This window comes from Protobothrops mucrosquamatus, unplaced genomic scaffold (genome assembly GCF_001527695.2).
Source record: "Protobothrops mucrosquamatus isolate PMUCROS unplaced genomic scaffold, P.Mucros_1.0 scaffold1834, whole genome shotgun sequence".
NCBI classification, from domain to species: domain Eukaryota; kingdom Metazoa; phylum Chordata; class Lepidosauria; order Squamata; family Viperidae; genus Protobothrops; species Protobothrops mucrosquamatus.
The window spans coordinates 189,491-215,055 of record NW_015387966.1 but is presented as its reverse complement, the minus strand read 5'-3'; the positions used below and the strand labels follow the sequence as shown (position 1 = coordinate 215,055).

The following is a 25,565-nucleotide window of genomic DNA, read 5'->3' as shown; positions in this document are numbered from 1 at the left end:
GGGCCGGCCGCACCGGAAATAGCCCCTCCCACACCGGAAATAGCCCCTCCCAAATTTTACTTGCATTCCTGTTCTCTAAAGGGGCGGTCCTAGGGTTTGATGAGGGCGTGGCCAGGTTTGAGTTCCGCCACCTTTTCTCCGAGAAAAAAAGCCCTGCTACTACTACTACTACTACTACTACTACTACTACTACTACTACGTATTATTATTATTATTATGCTGGCTTAATCGGTTTACATGATGTATTCATCCTCAGGTTTACTTACTTTTTGGTGGGCAATGCTCACCATCATACCATACAGGCAGTCCTCCAGTTATGACCACAAATGAGTTCAAAATTTCTCTTGCTAAGTGAGACAGTTGTTAAGTGAGTTTAGCCCCATTTTATGACCTTCCTTGGCACCGTTGTTAAGTGAATCACTGCAGTTGTTAAGCTAGTGGCATGGTTGATCAGTGAATCTGGCTTCCCCGTTGATTTTGCTTGTCAGAAGGTCACAAAAAGTGATCACTTGTCCCAGATACTGCAACCGTTATAAATATGGGCCAGTTGCTAAACATATGACTTTTGATCATGTGTCTATGGGGATGCTGCAATGGTTGTAAGTGTGAAAAATTGTCATAAGTCACTTTTTTCAGTGCAGTTGCAACTTCAGTCACCAAACAAACAGTTGTAAATTGAAGATTACCTGTATGGCTTCCCTTTTTGTCTGGAACAGAGTAAAGGAACAGAGACTTCTGCTTATGTATTCCAAGGTTAAATCCCTAAATTTTGAAAACTTCTTTTTTTCTCATATTGTTCTCCTTCTCCATCTCTTCTAAGCAACCCCTGACTTCAGCCCATGTCTCAGCATTTCTGCCCTGGAGGCCCATTCTTAGGCTTCTGCTTTAGTATACATTATATACAAATGTACACAATACATTTAAATTGTTCTTCGATTAATGCATGTTCTTTAAGAAGAGACTGGAAAGCCACTTGTCTGAAATGGTGTAGGGCAGACATGTCAAACACAAGGCCCAGGGGCCGGATGCGGCCCACGAAGTGGTTTCATGTGGCCCGCGAAGCCATCCTGGAAACAGTGAGGGAACGGCCCCCTCTGCCTTGGCCCTGGCCCAAGCCGCCCGGGAGCCAATGTACAATTTTGTGGTGGCCATCTATGCTGAAATACATTCAGTCTTAGCTCCATAAGCTCCCCCCTGCATGGCCTGAGAGGAACAGTGAGACTCCTCCAGTGGACCATGCCTTGGCACTTGCCCCGGTCCCACCCCCTTCTGCCAGATACCCTCAGATCTGTCCCACTCCTGCCCAGGCCCCCACAGGCACCCTTGACACAAACAATGTAGAGCTGGCCATGCCCACCCTGGCCACACCCACCCGGCCCCATGAGGGCAATCACAATGCTGATGCGGCCCTCAATGAAATTGAGTTTGACACCCCTGGTGTAGGGTCTCCTACTTGGGCAAGAGGCTAGACTAGAAGACCTCCAAGGTGCCTTCCAGCTCTATTCTGACTGATTGATTGATTGATTGATTGATTGATTGATTCAAACAACACGTTGGGCTATGAAGTAATGAAATGCAACCGCCCTACCTCCACCTCACAAATGAAACTTTGCATCTTTCGTGAAACCTTGCCTATTGTGCACTGTATTTTTAATTGGCCTAATAAAAAGTATCATGCAAATAATAGATGTTGTATTAATGGACACCGGGCTGGCTGGAGGTTTGAAGCAGCCTGCAACAAAATCCTCTGTAATGACGCTCCATCCTATATCATAGTCTACATGTCACGACACAAGATCAAGAAAGCAAGAAGTACTTATGTTCATAGTCAGGTATCTTTGACGCTAGCCTTGGAGTAAATTCAGAAATACAAATCTTGCAAACTGCAAAATGAGTTGTTCCTCTTCATTTATATATTCAGACAAAGCAATTTGAAATGCTTCTTTTCTTTTTGTCACCTGGGCAAAACTGCCTTGGGATAAGCCACCAATAGATTTGCCTTCTATCTCTTGATAACTTCTCTGCTCTCTCCTCCATTCCTTTCTCAACCTTCCCAATCTCTCATGTCCTCCTAGGATAAAGTCACTGGCGAAAAAAGGTACTGGCTGGGGGATTTTGGAAGTCGAAGTCCACACATCTTAAACTTGACAAGTTTGAAAAACACAGATTCAGGGCAATTGAACCTGGTAACACATGATGGCATTCCAGGTCCATTCAGGTCACCTAAACTAGGCAATCTGCAAATGGATTTGTGGTTTACGGCTGCCACAATTCTTAGCACCATAAGAAAGAGCTGATGTAGTTCCCATCTTCAAAAAAGGGAAAAAAAATGGACCCAGGAAATTACAGATTGATCAGCCTGACCTCAATACCTGGGAAGATTCTGGAAAAGATAATCAAACAACGAATCAGCGAACACCTAGAGGCAAACAAAGTCATTACTAAAAGCCAACATGGGTTTGTCAAAAACAAATCATGCCAGACAAATCTTATTGCATTCTTTGACCAAGTGACAAAATTAGTGGATCAGAGGAATGCTATGGATATAATTTACTTGGACTTCAGTAAGGCATTTGATAAAGTAGATCACAACCTACTACTTGATAAGATAGAAAAATGTGGGTTAGACAGCATTACCACCAGATGGATCTGTAGCTGGCTGACGGGCCGTACTCAGCGAGTGGTCCTCAATGGAACCACATCTACATGGAGGGAAGTGTGTAGTGGGGTGCCCCAAGGCTCTGTTCTGGGCCCAGTGTTCTTCAATATCTTCATCAACGATTTGGACAAGGGGATAGATGGGGAAATCATCAAATTTGCAGACGACACCAAGCTGGCAGGAATAGCCAACACTCCAGAAGACAGGCTTAAGATACAGGAGGATCTGGACAGACTTGAACACTGGGCACTATCTAAAAAAATGAAATTCAATGGTGAAAAAAGTAAGGTTCTACATTTAGGCAAGAAAAACCAAATGTACAGGTATAGTATAGGGGGTACCTTGCTCAATAGTAGTAACTATGAGAGGGACCTCGGAGTCCTAGTGGACAATCACTTAAATATGAGCCAGCAGTGTGCTGCAGCAGCCAAAAAGGCCAACACAGTGCTAGGCTGCATGAACAGAGGGATAGAATCAAGATCACGTGAAGTATTAATACCACTTTACAATGCCTTGGTAAGGCCACACTTGGAATACTGCATCCAGTTTTGGTCACCACGATGTAAAAAAAGGATGTTGAGACTCTAGAAAGAGTACAGAGAAGAGCAACAAAGATGATTAAGGGACTGGAGGCTAAAGCATATAAGGAAAGGTTGATGGAATTGGGTATGTCTAGTTTAATGAAGAGAAGGACGAGGGGGGACATGATAGCCGTGTTCCAATATCTCAGGGGCTGCCCCAAAGAAGAGGGAATCAAGCTATTTTCCAAGGCACCTGAAGGCAGAACAAGAAGCAACGGATGGAAACTAATCAAGGAGAGAAGCAACCTAGAACTAAGGAGAAATTTCCTGACAGTTAGAACAATTAACCAGTGGAACAACCTGCCTCCAGAAGCGGTGAATGCTCCAACACTGGAAGTTTTTAAGAAGAGACTGGACAGCCATTTGTCTGAAATGGTATAGGGCTTCCTGCCTGAGCAGGGGGTTGGACTAAATGACCTCCAAGGTCCCTTCCAACTTTATTATTATTATTATTATTATTATTATTATTATTATTATTATTATTATTATTATTATTATTATTATTATTATTATTATTATTATTATTATTAAAAGACCTGAATCCAACCGCCAACAACCAAGGGCCTTGGAACTGTAGGTTTAACTTGGCACCCTGTCACTAATAAGCCCAGGGAAAGAGTGGTGAAGAAGTTGCGTTGTGAAAAAGCATGTCTGATGGTTGATGTAGATACGAAGTTCTCTCTTCAAGGGAGGTAATCCAGGCAGAGCCTTGATTTCTCAGTTTAGTGACAAGAGATAATTACTGCAAGATTGATCATTCGCCAGAAGTACTGAAGCAAATAAATTGCTCAGTGCCCATCGCCAGGCGAGAATGGGGGCTAAATGGGAAATGGCGGATGGGCCGGCCGGCCCATAATTTGGCTTGATGAAGCATCCACACGGGCACGATGTTAATGTGCTATTGATATTCAGCCAGCCAATTTTCCCCCCTTGCAGATCAGGCTCTGACTCGTTAGAGCAGAGCTGGGCACTGCAGCGGCAAATGAAGAGGAAAATTGAAGTAATGTTGTATTATAAATTTATGATTTCATCTGCCTGACCTCAAGAAATGTTCTGTGATGGGATATATGGATGAGAACTACTACCCAGTCAGCTGTATATTTGGCCTTTGTTGTTGGAGGTGGGGAATGAGGGACCGTAGCAGAGGTGGGAGGGGACACAGGTGTCCTTATTTGTGCTCACTGATCCCAGTAGATTGGTTTCGAGCTTCTGTTTCCCTTGTGATGTGAAAGGGCAAGAAAGTCTGTGGCTTATCCTGGCACCGCGCGTGCCTTTGTTTGAGTTGGCTAAAGCAGCCTTCCCTAATCTGGTGGCTTTTATTGATTGATGATGGATGCTTTGATGCCACATCAGTCATCCGCCTTGAATGAGTACACGACATTACAATCATTATCAAATTATCAGAATGGTCAGATATGTCAAATAATAAATACAAACTGTGTAACCCCTAGTTGAAACCTGTTGGATTGCATCCCCTCCGAATTTATCAGCCATTTGGAGGGCAAATGGTTGCAAAACTGATGTTTAACCTTTGACTATTCTGCTGAGAATTACAGAAATTGAGCCAAGCTTCATTCATAGTGATGAAATCCAGGCACTTTCTTGTCACCATGATGGAAGTGGATTGCTTTTGGGGTCTTCCCGGACATTCCTTTGACTTCTGAGTGTAGCCCAATGGCCCAGAATTGTAATGTTGTCTCAGATCCACTTACCATCCAAGATTAATCTTGCTAACCTTCAAAGATCAACACTGAGAGCCAGGTTCCGCTTGCTGATGAGGCATAGAAACTATATCTCAACATTTGAAGGGCATCAGGATCATTGAGACTGAGATTCCTTCTTCAAGGTCAGAGCCCTGTTACTCATAGGGCTGTCATCTGGGCTGCAGTATTCCAGATAAGCACAAGAGGGAAGCAGAGGGGTAGCAATTTCAGTATCTTCTTGCTGCCATCTAGTGGTTATATTGATTATTGCAGCCGAGATATACTGCCTTCTTGTAATGGTATGAGGGAATGACCTTGGGAGACAGAAGGAAGAGCCACAGCTAGACAGTGATCTGATAAGCGAAATCAAAGTTCAAAGGCAGGATGAGAGAGGAGAAAACATCTCGGGAAAACATCTCCCTAGTTTCAGAAGAGTGCAAGTAAGAGAGTGGAGGTGTACTTCCAGACTTGCAAGTTTCTATTAATCTTACAGTAAAGGCAGTGTTGTTATGTGTTGTTAATGTTTGTCTGGGCTACCTCAAAGGGCTAACCCTTCTACTCAAGAAAAAAACAGGGTTGGACTCTTTTGTTGTCTTCTAAAACCCAAACAAAACAACACTGGGTTTTTGTTTTTTTTCAGCAGCAGCACACAAAAATGAACCAGGCATATCTGCAAAAATTTGGAGCCTAAAAGACTTAAGTAGAAACTTGCTTTCCGACAGACTATTTTTGGAACAGAGTTGGCTGTGCTTTATCTCTTTCCTGTTGAAATGACTGTTCTCTTATATGATGCATTTGTTCATTGTTGGAAGAGACCCACTCAAAAGGCAATGTGACAAGCTCATCCCATTGACACTAAAGTGAGCCTTTATTTAAAAGCAAAATATAAGCGAGTGACATTTCATTGTGGAAGTGTCAATCATGGGGTAACCTGCTCCCTTAGTCAGAAATGCATTAATCAATCCTGTTGTTTGAAGAGAAAACAGTTTACAAAACTTACTTCTGACTGATCCAATGAATTTCTGACAGTTTATTTGCAGAAAATGCATATTAAAGAGACCACCACATGTTTGCATGCATTTAAAGCTATAAAGCCATGTTTTGGCCACCCTGTTTTGTTTTCTGTGCTAAGCTCCATCCCTTCATAATTAGTAATCAAAATTCATCCAAGCGTTTAATGTTCCATCTCTAAATGATGATTAATAGCAAACAATATGGACGTCTAAATCTCATCTGAAAGGGAAGGGACACGTTACGTTGGCAAAAAAATTGAACATGTTGCTGGGCTGTGCAAGAGCTTTGTAAAAATGAACACAATTGCGGGGATGAATCCTTAGAGAAAGAATAAATAGTGTATTAGGCAATTGAGGGCTGAGAGCTTGATGTAGGTTAAAATCAATAGAAAGAATCCCCCTGAATTGAGTTTAGAATTTTAATTCATCACAGAAAATTGTTCCGCAATAGAAGCACTGTATTCCTCTTAAAAGAGATGCATTATGCAAGGCTAGATGTTCCAGCACTTTTTGTTGGTGCCTGATGGAATTAATAAATTAAATTAATTAATTTAAAAGTGTAATGCCCCGAGTTGGCCAAAGCAATGAACCCTAGAGTGGGTTACCACTGTGTCTCTGCATGATTTAGTGCTCTGCCTGGTGTCTTCCCATTCAGCCTCCGCTGGGGATCAATACTTCACTATTGAGTGAGATTGAATTGCCTAATAATTGAATAACCATTCCTTTGCAGAATTTAATCAGAATTATCAGCTCTCAAAGGAGACTGCCCATTTCATCCCTTCATGACTCACTATTGGGCCCTTTTCCCTTCCAGGCAGGCAGCTTACCTGCCACTGCTGTTGGACTCAAGCATATACAGGTAGTCCTCGACTTACAACAGTTCATTTAATGACCAATCAAAGTTACAACAACATTGAAAAAGTGACTTATGACCGTTTTTCACACTTATGACCATTGCAGCATCCCCATGGTCACGTGACCAAAATCGGATGCTTGGCAACTGACTCATATTTATGACAATTGCAGTGTCCCAGGGCCATGTGATCACTTTTTCTGATCTTCTTACAAGCAAGGTCAATGGGGAAGCCTGATTCACTTGACAACTTTGTTATTAAGTTAATAATTGCAGTGATTCACTTAACAACTGTGGCAAGAAAAGTCGTAAAATGGGGCAAAATTCTCTTAACAAATGTTTGACTTAGTAACAGACATTTGGGGCTCAATTGTGGATGTAAGTCAATGACTACCTGTACAAGCCACATCTGAAACAATAGCCAGATGCAATCATCAAAATGCATAACTAAATAGGTGAAAATTCACTTTAAATTAAAATAAGCCCAAAGTTCATAGAGGCCTCCATCTTCACTGCCTACCAATACCATAGACAGTGGAGCAAACTTAAAGAAGCCTTCCTTCCTTCCTTCCTCCTTCCTTCCTTCCTTCCTTCCTTCCTTCCTTCCTTCCTTCCTTCCTTCCTTCCTTCCTTCCTTCCTTCTCTTTTCTTTCCTTCTTCCCCCCCCTCTCTTTCCTGCACTTCTTCCTCCCCTGTTATCAAGATGGCTCCAATGCCAATCAAACAGCAGCATTGGGCATAAGATCAGAAACAAGATGGCAGTCTGGGAGCTCTGCGGCCACAGATTTGGCAAAGAAGTGGCAAAATAAACAGAGCCAAAGCCCAGGAGTCAAATAAAGAGGCAAATTAAAAGAGGTGAAAATGGTGACCAGGAAAGAGGCAGCAGCTGAGAAAACTGGGGAGAGAGGAACATTTTTTTCCTTCCCTCAGAACTGCCGTGAGGAAAAAGCTCTTCCTATACCATTTCCCTCAGATGGAGCCAGAAATCAGAGAAGAGTCTAGAAGCCCAGCCAGATACACAGAATCGAGGAAGGAAATGTAAAGACTTGGATAGAACAGAAATAGAAACTGAAACTAAAAACAGATCCTAGACTAATCGAAGTCTATAGAAAAAGAATTGCATGCCGTCCTTATTTAACAACTACAATTGGGACCAGCAACTCCATTGCTAAGCATTGTGGTCATTAAGCAAGATATCATGTGACCACAACAGGCTTATGATCTTACTCCCACTGTTGGTAAGCAAATCGTCGTCATTAACTGAGACATCCCATGACCACAACTTGCGAATTTTCTGCCTGCTTCTCCATTAATTGGGGTTGCACCAGTGGTGACTATGTGACCATGGTTGTAAATACCCCCTGGTTGCAAAGGACCTAAATTTTGGTCACTTGACTGCTGGTTATGAGTGCATTGACTGGTCATAAAGTGATGATGATGATGATGATGATGATGATGATGATGATGATGATGATGATGATGATGATGGAAGGGACCTTGGAGGTCATCTAGTCCAATCCCCTGCTCAGGCAGGAAACCCTATACCATTTCAGACAAATGGCTGTCCAGTCTCTTCTTAAAAACTTCCGGTGTTTTTTTCAGCTCTTTGAATATTAGCTAACCAGGGCAGTTGTTGAGCAACTGTATAGCTCTACTGTGAAAATGCATATTATTTATGTTATTTATTAAATTTACATGCTGCCCATCTCTCTATCAAGATTCTAGGTGGCTTACAACAAGATAAAAATGACAGTTTAAAATGTTAGGCATACAGGAATTAAGACCAGAGAAATATAGAACTCAGCCTTTAAACAAATCTATTGGAGGTATTGAAGAGAAAGATGTGAAATTATAGTGAAATTGGACTTTAAAAATATAGTATAGGTAAACAGCTTACAGAAAAAAGTTAAAATAGAAAATCAGTTTTTTATTAAGATTTATTTCCACACTAGTTAAAGACATTTAAAATTTACCGTTCCCTTTTTGTTTGTAAGCTATCCTTTTGTTTTTAAAAAAATACATCTTCCAGCCACTGAAGAGAGATACAAAAACCCAATCAAGTGTCCAGTGCTTTAAGAATATTGAAATATTCTAGTTCAGTGTTTCTCAACCTTGACAATTTTAAGGCATGTGGACTTCAACTCCCAGAATTCCACAGCCAGCATTGCTGGCTGTGGAATTCTGGGAGTTGAAGTCCACATGCCTTAAAATTGTCAAGGTTGAGAAACACTGTTAATCTAGTTAATGGTGGTTCAAAAAAACCCCACAACAGCCGAGTGGAAAAACAAAGCAGAATGAATAGTAACAACAGTGATACCAAACCTGTGCATATGGATTCAAGAAAGCTTTGAAGATTCCATAAAGTGAATAATTGGAAAGAGAAGGAGACCAGCAAGGATCGTTGTTGGATGGGCAGAGAGTGAGAGCTGGAATCATGGTATCAGAAAGACCCAATCCCAAGGATAGCCTTAATGTGCAACAAAGGAAACTTGGCAGTACCAAGCCAGGCCTTTGACTTAGTATCACCAGTATTTCGGGAAAGGGATTTCCCTAACTCTGCCAGAGGAAACCAAGATAGAACTTGGCCTCAGCTCTGTTGCTGGCTTTCCAAGCACAATGTTTGTATTTTCCGACAGTTTGAAAAAGGGGTAAAAGAATCCATCTGTGTTAGAATTGAATACCCCTCCCTCAACAGAGGGGGAGGAATAAGACACCACCTCTCTCCAGTTTACCACGCAGCCCTTGCAACAGGTCCAGCAAGATTCTACCACCAATTGTACCTTGATTCAGGTGACCCGGAGGGCACAGATAAACCCCCAAGTGGCCTCAACAGCCCTGAGAGAGAATGCTAATGACCTGATGACTGCAAAGAAATACTATCCTTCCATCCCCTCCCCCACCACCACTTCAGAACCTATCCTTCCACACACACATACACACACACACACACACACACACACACACACCATCCACTCTCAACTGTCAGTATCTATCCTTCCATCCCCCCATCATCAGAACTGATGATGCTCCTTGGATGAGAAGCGAAACGATTTCTTCTTCCTCCTCAAGGAAAAAACAGCCCAGTTGCCTTTTGGGGGAAAAAAAAAAAAAAGCACCTTTGAAACACTTTTCAGATGTGTTGACCAACGGTCCTAATTCCATTCAACTAGCACAGTGATGGCGAACCTTTTAGAGACTGAGTGCCCAAACTGCAACCCAAAACCCACTTATGCTGGGTGGGTGTGGCCCATTGGGTGGGTGTGGCCAATTGGGTGGGCATGGCTGCTGTGGTAATGGCAGACTGGGTGGGACTAAAAAGTTCAATCAATCAATTCCAACTTTGCAAGATCTTTTTTTTTCCCGGGAGAAGTTGAAATTGACTGATTGAACCTTTTTTTTTTTTTTTGCACACGGCGGCGGAGGCCTAAAGCAAAAAGGTTTTATAAAACCCAGCTGAAGGCCTAGGACTGGGGCAACGGCACGCGTGCCCACAGAGAGGGCTCTGAGTACCGCCTCTGGCACCCGTGCCATAGGTTCGCCACCACTGAACTAGCACCTAAATTGGTCCACACGTAATCAGTGCCAAAAGTACAGGGAGTTCAGATTGTCTGAGCAAATGCCACATTCCCACCACATACCTGTCTTCCACAAGAAAAAGAAACACAAGACAGCAATTTTTCCAAAAGAGAATTTTGCAGCCAGCAAGACGAATTTGTTTTCAACTGAATCCTTTTTGCACCAATTTGTTCTCCACCATCAATTCTCTCTGGAGGCTGGTGCCCCCTTGAGGCTTTCCAAATCAGTTGAAAACAAATAGAGTGACAAATACTTTCCAGATCTCTCAAAGGTGCTTTTTTTCTTCAAAAGGCAACTGGACTGGTTTTTTTTTTCCCTTGAGGAAGAAGAAGAAAATGTTTTGCTTCTCATCCCAAAAGCTTAAGTCCAGTTGCCATTTGAAGAAAAAAAAGCACCTTTGAGACAGCTATGACCTGGTTGACTGAGAATCTCCACAGACTATTTGCAGATTTCCCTCTTCTCTCCCCCCCCCCCTTTCATTAATATTCCTCCATCCTCATATTAGCTCTAAGAGGGTGGCTGGGTATTTGAAGACTTCTATTGAAATGTTTGGTTTCACTTTTAAAAGAAAATGTTGAGAATCCACTGATCTTGTTGACTGCTCCATAAAAAGTATTTGCAATCGTTTTGCTGAACCTTAGCATCCTAAGCGAAATTAAAATCCCTTTCGTCTTCCCAGCTCCTTCAACTTGCTGCTTCTGACTTTTGGATGTGTTAACAGTTGTCCTTCAGACTCTGAGGATGAAGCATCACTAGTACCTTAATCTCAAACTGTCAATAGTTCCGAAGCAAAGTACATTTGTTGTAAGCTCTCCAAATGTCAAAGCAAACCTGTGTTATATGCTTATCCTTCAGTGCTTGGCATTTACTCTTCCCAGCAGAGAAAAGTAGGCAGAGTCCTTGGCTTTGAGTTACTGGGGTGCATTTTAATTATGAATAGCAGGAAAGGAGAGGAAGGAGGAAGCGATCAAGAAATGATACTAATCACTAGATCTCTGGTTATTTTTCTATGCTCAGGGGTAAATGAAATGAAATGAAAGTTGCATTAAACATGTTAGCACCCTATTTCATCTGTAATAATATTTGGATCCTGGGGTCTTCCTAATGATGTCACATTCATCTTTGTGGTTTGCACCTGATACGCCTGTTTAGACTTTCTTGTGAGATCATTGTACTGTACTTAACATTTAATCAGCATTGATGTGACGCACACAGGAAAAAACCTTCTAACGCTTTGCACAAAAATCAAATTTCTTCTCTTTCTTTGGTGTAATTATTTGCATGTGAAATAGGAATCTGGGTTTAAATTAATTGGTTAATTCCTCTTTCTCAAACACTTATCTATTCAAGGTTACCCAAATTTTGTTGCAACCTATGGCCGAGGATATCCTGGATTTGCCCCCAGTTACAGTTATCAATTTCCAGGTAGGTGAAACTTTAATGCATATAACGACAAAAGTAAGTTAATGTGGCCCATTCTGAACTCATCTTTCTTGGGAACAAACTTCTTTGAATCATGTGACACTTTAGGGGTTGGGGGTGGGTGGGATGTCCCTGCTTAGAACTTTCCTATAAAACTGTGGTGAGTAAGAAAATATTTTTTTAAAAAAAAAAATGTGAGGTAAGCCCTGTGCATTCTTAGGTAAGGTATAAAAAGCTTTCTTTCCGATACCCTTTTCTATTGAGAATGGAGGAAGAAAATATATCTAGCTTCTTAATTGCTACTGGCTATTGGAAAACAGCATTCTTTTTAAACAACAACGACAACCACTGGCTCAACGGGAAGCACAGGCACTTTCAACGTTGTATATTTCCTGCACTGAGTCCATGTATGCTATTAGGCAACAAACTCTCCAGCACATTGGCGAGAGATCAGACATCAATACAATACTTTTCCCTTATTTATTTCTCCTTCCCTTGGAGTCTGTTTTGTACAGCTGTCAAATCTCCTGCATTTAGTCTCTCTATTCCCTCTAAGTTTACTGTTGGTAGTCATCACTTGGAGAACTCCTGAGGTTTTGAAGTGTTCGGCTAGCTGGCTCTTAGACATCTCCTCCTGACAATAATGAGCATCCTCTTCTGCTCCAGCTCTGCCATTATCAACAGGCAGCCGTTGAAACCAAATGCCCTAAGGAGTTCTTTATACCAGCAGCCCTTCAAGCTTAAAAAGGAGATGCCAAGAAGAGTTCAGAGGGTGGTCCTTGCATGTGGGTTCTCATCTCACCTCAAGGTTCTGGGAAGGCCGCGGGGGCCAGTTTCAGTTGGGTGGATTTGCCCTTTACGGTAGTCGGGGGGCAGTGACTCTCTGCAAACCATAGCTAGAAAAAGGTGGCAACATTTTATTAATTAAAATGCTAGTACATATCACATATTAAAATGTATTAACGCATAGCATTGGTGTGAGTTTAAGCCATCTTGTCCTGCAAACTGTAGTTATGAATAAAAGAAACGACGAGGGAAACACCTTGCTCAGGGTTAGTTAAGAAGTCTGCGATCAATTGTCTTCATTTTAAGCAAAGATCAAGAAGCTTTCTTTGTGGCAGGGCAGAGGATATGAAATTCTTTCCCTGTTTGCGTTAGGCAGGCTCTGAAAATTGGCCTTTTTAAATGCCTTTGCAAAGCATTCTATTTAGGTAGGCAGTTAATATTAATTAAGCTCTCTAGTTTAATATAATTATTGGACGATGTTATTTTATGATGCTGTTTGAATTGTAAAACACTTAGATGCATATACGATTGGGAATGAGAAGGAGAGAGAAAAAGATGAACAGAAAATAATATTGGTCCTTACGTCAAAAATGCTAGGAGCCAGGGAAGTGCCATTTTAAAGACATCAACATCAGCCTTCCCCCAGCCATTGGTGATTATGGGAATTGCATTCTAACATATTTGGAGGGTGCTAGGTTAGAGAAGGTTGAGTTAAGATTACCCATACTCTCACATGGTCTCCAATCCACACATGGAGTAACAAATATACCAGTTTGTCAGGTGAATCCTTCATGACTTCTATAAAATTTGAGGAGAATGTTTCACAGACGTCTAGTTTATTCTTTCAGAGAAGGCCTTTGCCAGGTTCTGAAAAGTATTCGACCAATTGAAAGAGAATGGACACATTCACAAATGTTTTAAGCATTGCTATCCCTTTCATTCCTTTGCTTGCTGAAACACGGAGAGCTCAATCTGTGAATAGATACCTGTCCGCTAACAAGGGGCAGTGGGAGGGCAGTTTTTATCTGAAAAAAGTGGCACTGAAGGGAGGTATTCATCCCCTCTCACTTTTGAACATTTTGGATTCTAGATTGCTAGTTTTGAAAGTTGACAGATCAGAGAGGCTACATAGGTTGGCCTTTCCTACCAACCATTAATATAGGGACAAAGTTAATAATTCCTATAGCCTTTTTCTCACTGTCCCGTATTGAGTTGACACTTCTTTCAGTTACCTGGCCCACTTTGATTTAAAGGAGAAGAGAGTGGCTGTTCTTTTGAGCATCATGTTGTTCTCTATAGTATGATCAGTGCTTAGAATGGGAACCATCGTCTGAATGTCAGCATTCATATGTATATATTTTTAGACAGGGACGGAAATGAGATATACTGTATCTGCACTTCTGCTAAACCATTTTGGAGATTCAATACATTTCGTTAATTCACATTTTTAAACAGCATGTACAGGTCCTCCTTCAAAGGGAGTCTTGACATTTATTTCTGACCAACCTCCTGTTTTCTCTACAATAAGACTGGTGGAATGTATGCAATCAAAGGTCTTCTTCATCAACAGTTTATTTTCTTAAAGATTATTAGGAATATGAATCTGATGCTTGAAATATTAAGTTGAAAAATATCTTCACAACCTCTTCACTACCCAGTGGTGGTCTAAATTATATATCCCTCTCCAAGGCAGACCTATCACAGCTGTACATTAACTGGTTATTTATTTATTTAAAATTTTTAGCCCATTTTGGATTGCCGGACTCAGATTGGAGCACAGTCAATAAAAAAATTTTTAGCCTAATGATTGTAAAGATAGGGAGCTGGTTCTAATTAAATTAACTGGAACAAATTAAACAATTTTGTTTCGCCTTGAAAATTGCTTTGCCAGTCATTAACCTTCCCGGACAAATTTTGAACTGGACATTAGGGACAAACCTTGCTAACTAGGATAAAACTAAATATAACATAACCCATGTATTTCAACTCTGAATGCTTTTTAAAAAGAATCCAGTTTTTAGAAGAAAATGAATTAATATATGTAATCATTTGTTTTGTTTTGCTGTGAACTCCTAGATGCTTTTCTCTCTTGATCTCCAGATGGAATCCCAGATTTGTTTTGCTGAGAATAAATACTCATTTGAGCCATACTGTGGTCAAAAATCAAACAGTGGACAAGAGCAATTTAACTTCCTTGGACACAGACATACTTTTCTAGCATACCTACATACCATGATAAAACTGAGATCAAGATTTTTGCATTTTCCTAGCAAATTGGGAGGAGGGATTGAATGGCTACGTTCTCTCAGTCTACTCCAAGTTGGTCCAGTGAGCATATTTTCATCTCATTCGAATTCTCTTAGACATTTTTGAATATCAGCATTGACCAGCCATAATTTATCTTCAGGTGTATCCGGAATATTTGTTTAAAACCAACAAGTTACACTCCTGCATGCATGCAAGTATGGATAACTGTCCACCCTGCCTGGCACTAGCAAACTTCACATATCTATCTAGATATCAAGATATGGGCTTGTAAGAAGCCCTCAACTTATGACCATAATGGATCTCAGAATTATGGTTGTAAATTATGCCGGTCATTAAGTGGCTTGCATATAACCGCATCCAATTTTATCACCTTTTTTTGCAGGGGTTATTAAGATAGCACACTTGTCGTTAAACAAGCATGTTTTCTTCAATGGGTGTTTTGTGGCAAGCACCCAAAATGTAATCACATGACTGGGAGGGGGGCTCAGCCATCAGAACTCTGGAACCGAATCTTAAATAGTTCTGGGGAGATCTGTCATAACTTCAAATGGTCACTAAACAACTGGTCATTAAGCAAGGACTACCTATACGTTGGTCAGATAGAAATCATGATCTTAACCAATCCTTGTACGTCTGAACATAAATATAGATGCAATAGAACTGTGTTACATTACAACTTTATTGACTTCTTTTGATGACAAATGTACTCAGATCGGTAAGCAGCAGCATAGTTGGAAGAGTTTACTTGTTTTCTAGCCAGGATTTTGGTGTTATCTTAAAACAGTGGCATATTTTAAACCAGTAGAAGCACAACAATACCACTAAGGCTCTCTCCTTTTTTCAAGACTGAAACCCCAAGCACGTATTAATAAAATCAATACGATTTCCATTGTGTAGTTACGCTGGTTGTAAGCCTCAGCTGGTGGTTTGGTTGCAGTAGAGCATGGATTGTGAAATTGAGGCACATACTGAAGAAACCCTATGAAGGCCAGTTAGAGATTGGGATTTTGTGTCAATTAACATGGCCGATCCATTGCTTGGTTTATGCATGCCGCTTGCTCCTATTGAGGCAAAATGGGTGGCAAATAAATTGATAAATAAATAATCAGGAAAAAAAGAGTCCAGCCAAACAAAATAACTGGGAAGTTTCTAAGCGGTAAAACAACAACAACTAGAATAGATTTTAGCAGCAAACAGTGAGATTCTGCCACCATCCCTTTTTCCTTGGGTTTACACAGAGGGTTTATACTACCACAGATCTCTCTTTCAAGAGACTTCATATTATTTATTCTTCTAAGGCAATAACCTTTGGCTCCTGACCCCTTGTGTGCAGCTGCAAACTTCTAAAAAAACAATTATACTATATGGGGTTACTACATGCCATGGGAAATCTCAATTTCTAGTGCAAAACAGACCAGGAGGAGAGAAAAGCCAGCTTAGAGGTGGGAAAAATGCTAGAGGCTCATTCTCCCCTAGAGTGCCCCCCTCCCCCCCCCAAATTGGTCTTCCACTGAAGAAAGCAGATGGCAGGCAGAGAATGAGCAGAGCTGGAGTAAAACACACAAGGTTTTTCTATCGATATGTAAGTGGATCTCTGCATATCAGGCCCTTTTCTGGTTTCCCGATATCTTCAGCCTCTTAGCCAAGGAGGATTTTTCTTGGTCATGGGTCAGCTGCAGTGTGGGGGGGGGTGCAATAGCTCCAAACTGATAGCCATAGACCCATCTGTTGACAGATGTTAGGACAAAGAGGAATGATGGAAGAACCGTCTGAATCCAATCCAGCCTGGATTTGATCAATCCAAGCCCCGGAGAAGCAAATTGGGGTTACTCAGAAAGAATGATTGCCGGGTTATACCTTTCTATCTATAAACCTAAGCTCAGAATTGATTAGGATGTGGCTTTCCTTAACCCTCATTACTGTGTGTCAGAAGCCTTCATTACAGCACAGGCCTCGTGTCAGTTCCCATTATAGCACAGATGTGTTAACATGTCCTAAATATAGTATGGTTCTGGGCTAAAATAGGATGGCTCAACCAGATTTCCCCGAGGAAATAATAACCTCCCGTATATTAAAATAGTGACATATTCTGCCATTTCCTTTCCTTTGCAAAAGGCCCATTTTTGCTATTGTTTTGAAATTTAAATAGAGGCTAACTCCTTTCATTCCATAGAGGACATTCCCCTTTCGCTCATTTGCTTTGTAAGCAAATAAAATGCCACTTGGTACTGTATGGAAATGTGATATTTACTTCTCTCAGGTGAAACAATACCACGATCCAGCTGTTCCATTATGTGTCTTTTCAATATTTGGGAAGTAGGGACGGTGGTGGGTTTTTTTTGGTTTTTTATTTTTTGTTTTGTTTTGTTTTAAAAGCTGTTGTCATTTGGGCTTCTTTTATGATTTCCCTCGCCAGGCTATGTTTGCTAAATTCTTTGCGAACAACAGCTAGTCATTGATGTCAAGCTTGGACTTTTCTGGGGGTACAGAACCAATCAAATTTTGAAGAGGGTTCCTTTTACTGGTGACTTAGGACAGCGTTCCCCCATGTAGCATTCTAGGTTGTTGTGAAGACTTATGGGGAGCCATGGAGATGATCTGGGAGAAGGCATTCAGGAAGCGAAAGGACAATAGGTACAAAAAAAGTGTGCTGGTGGGGAGATGGATGGGAAAGTATTAGAAAGATATTCAGGCTGACTGCCCCAACTCCCTGATGGGCAGACTTACAAGATTCTGTTTTTACCATATATCTGGGTAAAGTATAGTTCTAGTCATCCTGTGATGTACATTTTATGAGTTGGTCTTCCTTGTAGAGCTTACAAGTAGAGTTAGCAAAGCAGGAAACAAGGCCCTCTTCTGTTATTCATCTCAAACTTCAGTTTAAGGAAGTTTATACTTTTTATAGCATACTAAAAAGCAGAGACATCACCCTGCCAACAAAAGTGGCGTATAGTCAAAGCCATGGTTTTCCCAGTTGCAATGTATGGCTGTGAAAGCTGGACCATAAGAAAGGCTGAGCGACAAAGAATTGAGGCCTTTGAACTATGGTGCTGGAGAAGACTCCTGTGAGTCCCCTGGACTGCAAGGCGATCAAACCGGTCAGACCTAGAGGAGATCAACCCTGACTGCTCTTTAGAAGGCCAGATCCTGAAGTTGAAACTCAAATACTTTGGCCACCTAATGAGAAGGAAGGACTTACTGGAGAAGGGCCTAATGCTGGGAAAGATTGAGGGCAATAGAAGAAGGGGACGACAGAGAATGAGGTGGCTGGATGGAGTCACTGAAGCAGTAGGCGTGAACTTAAATGGACTCCAGAAGATGGTAGAGGACAGAAAGGCCTGGAGGAACGTTGTCCATGGGGTCGCGATGGGTCAGACACGACTTCGCAATTAACAACAACATCCTTTTTATTGCTATTCTCCTTCACTTTAATGAAGTAGCATGACTAGTGCCCCAGAGTTTCAGCCTTCTGAAGAGGGCTGAGTGATGGAACTATACTACAATTACACAGATAAGGCACAAGGTCCTGATCTTCGCAATATTGCATGATAATAGGGCTCTTGGCTATTTAAGAAAGAAGCATCCATGTATTCACAGGGATTTAGCTTGGCTCAAGGGAAACTTTATTTTTCATCTGTTCTCTAATCCTTCACACATCTCTCTATAAGACAAGAAGGACCTGATACACATACTTCTGTCATCAGATTAGGCTTCAGGGCTTAAAAAGTAGCAAAATCATGAGTTTTCCTATCCTCCCTTCCTGCCACCAAGATTGGCACAATCCCTTCAGGCCCATGAACTTTAATTTTTTTTTGAGGGGGGGGAGGGAGAAACTTTATTGGTTTTTTAGTTTTTCAAACAAAATGCTCAAGACACACCGTGGTGTTAGGGTAGTCAAACATCCAAAGACAAAACATATATACATAATTCAGTCAATACATCTAATATTCCCTCTCTTTTTCCCTTAAGTAACCTAATTTATTTAAAATAATCTAATTCTAGCTTAAATTTATTCAACCTATACCTGTTTTAAAAGCTTTAGAAATTTACACTATCATAATCAAAACTTTATTTTTTTTTATCAGAATCAAAATGAATTTCAAAAATGACCTCATGGTTTGAAAGTTCCTTGAGGAACCCCTTTCTGGAAGTATCTACCCTTGTTGGAGCAGTGTTCTGATCCAGCAGGCTCTTTAAATGTCCCAATCTTTTTTCCTCAGGAACCAAATGAAATTATTTTCACGTCTTTTGATAAATATTTATTTCCATAGCCTTTTCATAAAAAAAACAGGCAAATAGGCATAGAACTGGAACATCAGATCAAGGATTTTATTTATAATTTTAGGCGTAGCATAAATAAATACTAAAATTTAGTAGTTTTGATGATATGTAATAGATATGTAATAGATTAATTGGAAACAACTGATCATTACAAAATAGTACATATATTATTTGCTATTCCCTGTTTCTCTGTAAAAATTTTTAAAAGTATTGAAACTCATGAAACAATCATTTTAATGCTATTATTTTTGCGGTGGGAGGCGCCCACAAATCCTATAAAAGTCAGTGGTGCTGAAATGATGAATTGATTATTGTGATGTCACAACACAGACTCTGCCCTTTACATGGTAATCAGTAGCATTATGACATAAGCACACAAGAAAAGCAGCATTTCCATCTCAACACACATTTCCCCACCTGTGATTGCCCAGGTTGGACCTATGAATGTTTTACCTGTTTTCACTAGTGATTTGTGGTGAATTGTTTTCACTTACGGTTTCATGACTTGAAATGTAAACTACATTAAGGATTCTTCTTCCAGAAATTACCTTTTGCGTGTAAGTAATAATACCTTAAAGGTGTAATTGGGGTTATAATTCATTGAAGTAATTATAAAGAATCCAACCCACCGCAGTATCCAGGGAAACTGGTTAAGCTGTCCTCGAAGAGTGATTTTTAAGAGGCTGGACAAACTTTAAAGTTTTTTAAACCTTTGAGAGATGGAAAACCCATAATCTTTTCATTAAATTCAGTTATGGACATTCAAGTAGCCTAGTTTTTTCCTGGATGAATTTGGACCCAAATCTTCTTCCACTTTGACACAGGGATACATGAAAAAATCCACTATATAATATATTGTATTGTGTTGCAGCTGACTGCGAATTCTGGGAATCATAGCCTGATATATCCAGTGGTTAACTGGAATCATCTCCCCAAATTTTCAGGCAGGGATCTTTCCCAAGCCTACCAAGAGATGCCAAAAATTGAAGTTGGGATTTCATAGTCATTGAAATGAAAAGATATATAGCCCAAGAGATGCTAAAGGGTCAGGATTCAAGACCTTTTGTTAAGTGGGTGCTCCATCTAGCCCAGTGTTTCTCAACCTTGACAATTTTAAGGCATGTGGACTTCAACTCCCAGAATTCCACAGCCAGCAATGCTGGCTGTGGAATTCTGGGAGTTGAAGTCCACATGCCTTAAAATTGTCAAGGTTGAGAAACACTGATCTAGCCATTTACATTAGATTAAAAAAAACTTGAGTATTAGCTAGCTAATGGTATCAGAGCTCAGGGTGAGAAATTTCAGGTGAGAACTGAACAATTCTGAAAACTCTGTCCTATTTTAGCCCCTGGTTATTTTTAAATGGTTTTCTTGTGTAAATGTGCCATTAGTTTTTCTCCTAAATGCCAGGAACTGGAGGTAATAAAGGTTTTACAAGGATTTGGTTTAAAACTGCCAGGCAAAACTGATAGGAAACTTCCTGTAACTATAAACGAGGCATTATTAAATGCTCATATTATAAAGGATTGTCCTGAAATAAAAAGTGATAATAAAGTAGCTATTCTTTACCCTCAATCGATTAGTTATGTGGCTTATTCTTAATCCTAATTCTGCCTAGTTAGCACCAAGTGTTAATAATCTGTTAATAACAATAACTTACAATAAAATGTAATAATAGTCTTTTTATATCATTTGTTCATAAAATATGTTTAATAAGGTTAAAATAACCCATAACATTTTGAATTGCAAAATTTGAGCGCCATTAATGCTTATTTGAAGTATTCAAAATGGTGTCACCTCTGTTCCTCATTAAGTAATTTCTGTCATGCTTAAGAGTTAGCCCATTTTTTCAATGATCATTCAAAAAGGGAATAATGAAATGCTGCTAAAGATCAAGCCAAGTCTCTTTATTTTGGTCATCAATCAGCTAAATGTCAGAAATATTTTAGTCATCCCCAAGGTTAGTTGTATAAGGTAAACCAGACTAAATAAATAGTGACATATAGGATTTTTATTGTAATTGCTGTAGTGACAGACTCTTGCAAGTTCTGAATGTGTTTCCCCTCCCCTCACGTGAGCTAGGAAAGGACTTACTTGTCCGAAATCTTCGCAAATTAATTTCTTGGCCAGGACTGTTGATTTGGCCATTGTCTTGGTAGCAGGCTTTTTGTCCTGTCCTTCAAAGCCATTCCTTCGGTCTTTACACAAGCTGCAGTTAGAAAAAAAATGTTAGAACTGACCCCAAATTTTGACTTTTGAGTAATGCCCCTGAATTGGCTCAGTGGGCTCAAATACAGGATGTATTATACAACATGACAGTTCTTCAGTTGGGATTCAAAAATCAGCCAGCAAAGAATCTAAAGTCCTTTCCGATCTGCTTCCTGTCTCTAGCCACCCTTTCTTAGATCTAGATCAGTGATGGCAAACCTTTTAGAGACCGAGTGCCCCAAAACTGCCCCACCCACCCACCTACTCCGCCCCCTGCTCTGCCCCGTCCGCCCACAGAGCCACCCAGATTGCCCAGGCGGCCCTGCAGCACCATGGCCACGCCCTCCGCCCGCGGCCCGCAGCAGCATCGCGCGATGGGGCACGAGGGCAGAGTATTGTCCCTGCTGCCCGGCTGCCATGTCCTTGGCTCCGCTGCTCCATGTGGACCGCGCCCGGGGGCAACTCTCCTCTGGGGGGGTTGCTGGTGAGGAGGGTGCCGTGTGGGAGGCGGGGCTGGGGCGACAGCGCATGTGCCCACAGAGAGGGCTCTGAGTGCCGCCTCTGGCACGCGTGCCATAGGTTCGCCACCACTGATCTAGATGTTCATCTCAGGTAGCTTTCGTGGCTAAAGCGGTGTCATGGTGTCCTGCTTTCTAGGCTGGTGCCTTAACCATTAGACCAAACTGGCTTATCACCAAAGAGGGCCTACCCTTTCCAGATGAGAGTCTACCAGGAAGAGGGAACCAGATAAAAAGGGAAGTGCATTCAGAAGAACAGGCCTGGAGGAGGCTCAGAGACCAAATTTGAAAGCCTCTGTCTCTGCCAGAGAGACAGTTTCAGAATAATGTTAAAACCAGGATAATATAATGCTAACTGATGTTCTAGATAATTAGAAGAAATAAGTAAACATGACCCTTTCTTAACCTATACCAGGGATAGGCAACCTTGGCTCTTTTATGACTCGTGGACTTCAACTCCCAGAATTCCTGAGCCAGCCAAGTCCACGAGTCACAAAAGAGCCAAGGTTGCCTACCCCTGACCTATACCTTCCCTATATTCTCTCCAGTTATGTTCCTTTAGAGACTGAAAGAATTTATAAATCCTCAAAGGGGGGTTTACTGGTGGTAACAAAGGATAGTAAAGAGAAAGACTTCCCCAACACAAGACTGGCATATAATACTGCTCTTCCACAATCTTTTATCACCAGTAATAACACTTAGTTGTATTTAACCTTGAGAAAAATTAAGCAGAATTGGATTGCTTAGAGTGCTGACAGCTGTACTATAAAGTTGGGGGGAAAAAAACCCAACATCCCACTGTTTAAAACAATAGCAGGTCATTTATTTACCATTGCAGTACATGGATGTAGTCATATTCCCAGGAGTCAAGCTTAACTTGGAAGTCATTAAAGGCTTTTTTTAAAATAATAATTTGTTTTCTAAGTATTTGTATGGATCAGGCCAATTGAAAAAAGGGCAAAATCAGCCATTTTAGAGGTTTTTTTAAAAAAAAATATTATTCACTGAAACAACATTGTTTCATAATGCAAGGGTCCTATACCCAGGGAATAGAAACACAAAAGAGGAAAGCAGTATTTAATAATCCATTTTTGACAGCAGAGCCCAAATGGCTTATGTTAGTAAAATGAATTAGAATCAATGAGTGATCGCAGGCTGATATGTGTGGAACAAGGAATTCTGGGAATAGTAGCCTAGCAGATTTGAAAAGCACCAGGATGAGGAAGCTCTCCTATTCTGTGCTGCAGAGCAAGGGCAGAAAATGAATCTAAAGCTTTCAATTCTCCAACTGGCCCATAGCTTTATATTGTGCCAGAGAAGTGCAGCCAATGCCTAGTGCAGCGGTTCTCAACCTATGGGTCGCAACCCCATTTGGGGTCGATCGACCATTTCACGGGGGTCGCCAAGCAAGGCTGTCTGCCATTTTTCCCCCTTTTCCGGCGGGTGCCTTACCTCCCTTGGGCTGGGCCAGCTGGCGGTCGGCCTGCTCCATCTCTGCCGCTTGCCAGCTACGCCTCGGCTGGCACAGGGGGCGGAACCACGCATGCGCGGCGCTCCCAGGCAGGGAAAGTCCTCGACTTACGACCGGTTGGGTAGTCCTCGACTTACGACTGGTTTAGTCCTCGACTTACGACCGGTTGGGGGTCGTGGCATTAAAAAGGTTGAGAACCACTGGCCTAGTGCCTGGGCCTGAGACATAATTAGTTCAGGGTGGGTGAGGGCAGAGATATTCCAAGCCTCAGTAGTGCTCTGATTTTGGGTGCTAGGGAAGCAAGCTGGCAGTTGTTTTACCCCAGTTGCTTACTAGGAAAAAAAGCAACCAATGCCAAAGGCAGTTAAATGTTAAATATTCTGCCTCTTCTATACTTATTCCCCATCCTTTTAAGATTCCTCCTTGCAGGACAATTGTCCTGCCCTGTCTGACCTTCATGCACCTCTCCAGTGGGCTGTTTTACTAAGGGGATGGTAAAATGACAATAGGGAAGGGCTCAGAATTTATACAGAGGCAAACCAGGTCTCGCAGAACCTTTTCTGATCCCTCTTCTTTGCCTTAAGGGCCTACCAGCACCTGTGGCTGGAATACAATATCATTTTTTCTTAATAACGACTTCATATTACCTGCACTACTGAGCCCATAACATGCTAATTACCTAAGCAGGTGAAATACATTTTAATAATTTAACAAATGAACTAAAGCAGACTTGAATGACAAAAGGAAATATGTGCTGCTATCAAAGCTCTTTTGGCCAAAGGTTGATGTTTTTTTCAAATATATATATATATCCATTTTGAAGTGAATGCAGCAGCATTCTTTTGACATTTCCAAGGTAGGTTATCCTTATTTATCTACATCTACTTAGCATTTTAAATACAGGGTAAATCTACGTGGGTTGGGTTTTTTTTGAGAGAACATTAGAGAAAGGAGGAGAAAAATGGATGGAACTTAGTCATGCTTTTTTATTTTTATAAATCAGTTTATAGCTTCTTATACTGCCCAATACTGCCCAATAATGCCTGTATCTGGTTCTGTGGATTTTTAGTGCTTTCCGTGGGATCTTCAATCAAACCCAGTTATCCAGGCAAGTTTCTTACAATTAAGTTTTTAAACTGCACTTTTTTAGTAGAATTCTATTCTTTCTTGATGCAACTCTGGATACCTCTTGTAGTGCTTTTAAATAATTTCTGTAGAACACCCTTTCCAACTTCCTGCTCTCCAGATATGTTGGATTACAATTCTCAGGAACAGGGGAATTTGGGGTGGTGTTGATCAGCACAACTGGAGACCAACACATCTGGAGGGTACTAATGTAGGAATGTTCTGGACATCCCTCTGTTTGTGTATGTTTGTTTCAATGGGAACTGAGCAAATACATAAGCTATGTGCTACAAAATGATGTACTAATAATACATACTGGCAGTTCTCGAGTTACAATGGTAATTGGAAGCAGAATTTCCATTGTTAAGCAACGTAGTTATAAAATGTGATGTCACATGACTGCATTGTTTAGCAATGGCAGTTCCAGCTCTCCCTGTTGCTATCATTAAGTGAATCCCACCGGTTGTTAGGCAGAGACCCACCTCCATCCAAGCCCCTCCCAGCCCAGAACCTTGGTAAGGTAAGGGACGGTCTCCTCTTCCCCACACCCATCTGTCTTCTCCCATACCACCTCTCTGCCCTTTTTGCCACCTTGCACTCCATCACCTCTGCTGGCTATGCCACCTTATGCTCACTGACCCTGCTGCCCTACTGCCTCCAGCTGATCTTTGCAATCTTCCTCCCATTACTGATGAGGCGGGCCCAGCCTGGCCCTATTCAGGGTAGCTGCTGGCCAAGTCCCGCCATCTTCCTGACGCTGTTCATTCTGCTCTCCAAACAGTGCAGGTCCTTGTGAGAACAGCCCGTGTGATTTGGAGCATGGTGTGTGTCACTTTCTCATAAGGTTTGAAAAGACCCCAGAAGTCTTCCAAAGCATTGTGAGAATAGCTTATGCCAGTGGTGGCGAACCTATGGCATGGGTGCCAGAGGTGGCACTCAGAGCCTTCTCTGTGGGCACGCGTGCCGTCGCCCCAGTCCTAGGCCTTCAGCTGGGTTTTATAAAACCTTTTCGCTTTAGGCCTCTGCTGCCGTGTGCAAAAAAACAAAAGGTTCAATCAATCAGTCAATTTCAACTTCTCGCGGGAAAAAAAATCTTGCAAA

The 25,565-nt window shown here is 41.3% G+C and overlaps 1 long non-coding RNA gene across 1 annotated transcript in view; it reads left to right on the top strand.

The window, feature by feature from the left end:
• The window catches only part of LOC107294110, a 30,714-nt gene extending 6,273 nt beyond the window's left edge, over positions 1 to 24,441 (top strand). Inside the window, exons 2-3 of the long non-coding RNA XR_001549040.1 lie at positions 11,736 to 11,810; positions 24,409 to 24,441. This is a non-coding gene — a long non-coding RNA (uncharacterized LOC107294110). The remainder of the gene's footprint in view (positions 1 to 11,735; positions 11,811 to 24,408) is intronic.
• The last annotated feature ends 1,124 nt before the right edge of the window (positions 24,442 to 25,565 follow it).